Genomic DNA, 4,268 nt, shown 5'->3' with positions numbered 1-4,268 from the left:
TGAGGGCTGTGATGGACTGGTGGCTGATCAACCCAACTGGCACCTTGCAGCATACTTCTCAACTGTCCAGATTTTTTTCGGGATGCCCCTAATGTTTTCTCAAACTTCTTCTCCATCCCTCAAAAAAATATTTTGAGAGGGTCTAAATTAATAGCTCCAGAATTTAAAAATGATATCTAATTTGCATGGGTGGTACTACCACTTGACATGGTGAGTCAAGTCCCCTTGCTGTGAAATACTATACCCTGGTGAGTTTCCCCCCACCATATCTAAAAACAAAAAGCAAAAATAAAACAGGGGCCAGTGTGCTCATAAAGCAGTATACAAAATATCTATATTCACCTTCCCTTCATGCTCATAGTAATAGGTAGCTCTCCTCTCTGTCCTATTACTATCTAGTATGTTCTAAGCACTTGCAATCAGTTGTTCTTAGTGAGTGATTGTGACTGCTTTCCCGTCAGTCTTTAGTTATATGACTAGAAACTACTGTCTGTGACTTCAAATGAGTGGATCTCTCAGGCCATTAGTATATCAGTCTATTCTGGTACTGACAGGGAAAACTAAATAGAATGTTGGGCACTGGTAATGCAACAGTAGACACTGTCCACAGCAGAATATAGATGTTGTGCTGTAATTTCAATTTTAATATGATTAATCTTGTGGCCGGGGAAGTGGGACATACTTCTCAACTGTCCCTAATTTTGTCTTATATTTTGGACTGTATGATGTTGCTTGTAAAATTTGTGCTTTTCTGGCAATTTGTTGATTGTAGTTACTAAATAATGTCAGATGTGAGATTCAGACTTCATAACATTCACAGAACCTGTTATTCTAGCAATTTTGAGAAATATTTAAAATCTGTTCCTACATTTGGTCCTTTGTCCCTGTTAATTGTTTGCTATTATTCCTGATTCTTTAGTTAAAAGGCTGACATTTTTTTTTTGGGGGGGGGGGGGTACATCGCTCTCAGCTGTCCATAATTTTGCAGAATGTTTCTGATTTTGTCTCATTATTTTGTCTGTTCCTCATAAAAGTTGTAGTTTTCTCACATATTGTGCATTGCAGTCACTAAATAATGAGAGAGATTTGATTTTCAGATTTAATGTCCTTAAGGAAATGCATGCTAGTGCAAAACCTGTTATTCTAGTAACTTGTTAAGTATACAAGAGCAATATTTGAATTATGTGCCTGACTTTGCGCCTTTATCCCTCATTATTTTTTGATTTGTCAATGATTCTTCAGCTAAAAGGATGAGATCTATATGGGGGGGGGGGGTAGTGGAGTCCCTGTATTAATACCTTCAGGCATACCTCTCAATAGGTTCATAGGTTAGTACAAGGCTAACTGCCTATGTGGGCTATTTTAAGCTTAAAGACTTATCCCATCTGAAAATCAAACCCTGCACCTTATGTTTGTAATGACAACACCTCAACCATTATGCCAACTTGAAGAGGGAAAATAAACATTATCTGAGTTTGAACCCTGGATCACCAGCCAGTGCACTTATACCTTGTGACAGAAAGAAAGCTTATTGATATGCATGATTTGAGCTTTTTATTAACCTTGTCAGCACAGCATAAGTGGATAGTTTGGCTATACTTCAGAAACACAAGGTCTTTAAAACCAGCTAATGCCCATAATGATAAAGTTGCCTGAAAAATATCAAACTAACATATAAAACCAAATTAAAAGACACACACACACACACACACACACACACACACACACACACACACACACACATGTGCGCACACACACACACACACACACACACACACACACACACACACACACACACACACACACACACACACACACACACACACATACACACACACACACACATTCAGTAAAAACTGCAAGAAAAACTCAGCTAAGCTTGAGTTTTCACAGTGTGATACCTTAAACTTCCTGTAATGGAGGCCCATTGGATATATGCAAATGACCCCTTAAGGACAGCAAGTGTTTTAGCTATATGGCTTTGAAATATCCATGATTTTTGTTTACTTTTTTAAAGTCTTTATGGTTACATTCAGGCCAATAAAGGCAAACTCCACTAGCTGTGGACATGTATGTTTCAGCCTTTTTATTGACCTCATCAGCACAGCATAAGTGGATAGTGTTTTTCTCTCTCTCTCTCTCTTGGGGAAATAATTCTGGATAAAGCAAAAAATAATGGGAGATAAATGCACGAAATAAGGTACAGATTTTAAATATTGCTCTTTTAAACTTGAAAATTGCTAGAATAACATGTTTTGCATTAGTGTGCATTTTATAAAGGATACGAAGTATGAAACTCAAATATCTGCCATTATTTATTTGATTGCAGTCCTAAATGATTGCCCAGAGAACTATAAATTTTACAAGGGACAGCTCAAACGTAGGAGGCAAAAATGGACATTCTATGACGTTCTGAACAGTTGAGAGTTATGTTTGAAGAAATGACTTGAAATACATTTTTGTCTATTTTTCACAAGATTTGATGATCACATCAGAGTGTCAGAAGAAGTCTGTTTGGGGATGGGCAGCATAACTCTCAACTATACCTCGTAACAAGAAACATTTTCTCATTTTGAGTTTGAATGCTAAAAATTCCACATTTCATGTTGTTTCTCATTGAAAGGACCTGTCACATATTTGTCATTATGACTCGTTTCCGCTGTTATGATTTTTAAACAAATAGCCATGAGAGTAATATTGAATTGTATTGTTTCAGCAAAAGAACTTTCTGTAAGAATGAGGCAACATTTATTTTAGAAAGTATCCATATTTTGCCCATTTGTTCCATATTGTCAGAGGTAATGTTGCGCTACCTATTTTGCATATAGAGGGTTAAGAGTTATTGGAAGCAGTCTGTGGGAAAAAAAGCAAGTGGTATGCTGTGGCTGATGGCATTAAGGTGAACATTGTTGTGGCTTGGTTGGAGGTGTGGACTGAGCTTAGTACCTTCAAGTTCCAAGTTAAAATATGTTACTGTGGTGGTGAATTCACTTTTGCTGACAGGAATCCATATTGCTCTGTCAGCAGTGGTAATGATATACAATGTCCGCAGCACAATCCACTTGTATTTGCTTTTTTCATTTATTTTAATTGACATGGAGTTGGGGGTGCCCTATTGTGTCAAGAGGAATTATGTTACTATGGGTGTTATGTTTTTCATTTTCTTATCAATGACACCTTAGAAGCTAAAAGAATATTGGTATAATTTTTGTGGCAGGTGATTTATCAAAGTAAATGTCAGTTATATGATCACTTCTGAATAATTATTGATACTATTCATTGGAGAGAGAGTATCTGCCCAGTCAAAAGTGGCACATTCCATTTGACCCCAATGTATGTGTTCAAGTATCTTATTAGAAGACGTTGAATTGTTTATTCTGAATTGCCCTGAGGAACTGGCATATTGGTATGTACAGCTAGTAAATTAAGGATTACAGATGCTTTTTGTTGCCACAATCTGGTACTTTGCCTAATTTCCACTTGGGGGCTGTTTCACCTCTGCATAAAAGGTCAGATAAAAGTAAAGTCTTTATTTAACCTGGCAGGGGGGAATACCACAATCAAGAAGATGGTTTCTCCAGGGTGAGGCTCTTCCATTGCATACTTTGGTTGTGTTGACCCCTGTGATTTCCCCAAATGTGGGGAACTCAGCTGCATAATTTATGGCACATTCCATTTGACCACAATGTATGTGTTCAAGTATCTTATTAGAAGACATTGAATTGTTTATTCTAAACTGCCCTTGAGGAACTGGTATATTGCTATGTACAGCTAGTAAATCAAGCATTTCAAATGATTTTTGCTGTTACAATCTGGTACTTTGCCTGATTTCCATGTCGGGGCTGCTTCACCTCTTTATTAATGGTCAGATAAAAGTAAAGTCTTTACTTACCTGGCAGGGGGAATATCACCATCAAGAAGGTGGTTTCCCCAGGGTGATGCTTTTCCATTGCACACTTCAGTTGGATGCACCACTATCCAACCTGGCAGTCAGTCCTAACCCCACACTATTACCCCATCATGATTTTCTATTTCTTTGTGTGTCTCTGCCCAGTCCAGTTTGCATCACATCCTCCTCATCACCAATTATCCTTCTAGAAAGGGTACTGTCTCATTTGTGTGTCCTTCTATTTGTGCCAGCACCTCTCCTCTTCTCTCATCTCCTCTCTGATTTTGTCTGTCTTTTATGTCATTTTATCAGCCCCTTCTGCTTTCCTTATATTCTCCTTCCTACCCACATATTTCTCATGTTATCTTTCCATTCCACT

The 4,268-nt window shown here is 37.8% G+C and overlaps 1 non-coding gene and 1 pseudogene across 1 annotated transcript; both read left to right on the top strand.

Moving 5' to 3' along the window:
• The first annotated feature begins 3,529 nt into the window (after window positions 1-3,529).
• LOC122796063 lies at window positions 3,530-3,702 on the top strand (annotated as a pseudogene).
• A 182-nt stretch (window positions 3,703-3,884) lies between these two features.
• Window positions 3,885-4,056, top strand: LOC122796074. Its single transcript, XR_006363915.1, has one exon. It is a non-coding gene; the product is annotated as a U1 spliceosomal RNA (small nuclear RNA).
• The last annotated feature ends 212 nt before the right edge of the window (window positions 4,057-4,268 follow it).

The sequence above is a fragment of the Protopterus annectens genome, chromosome 2.part2 (assembly GCF_019279795.1).
Source record: "Protopterus annectens isolate FY-2018-M chromosome 2.part2, PAN1.0, whole genome shotgun sequence".
NCBI classification, from domain to species: domain Eukaryota; kingdom Metazoa; phylum Chordata; order Ceratodontiformes; family Protopteridae; genus Protopterus; species Protopterus annectens.
This window is presented reverse-complemented; position numbering and strand designations above follow the sequence as displayed.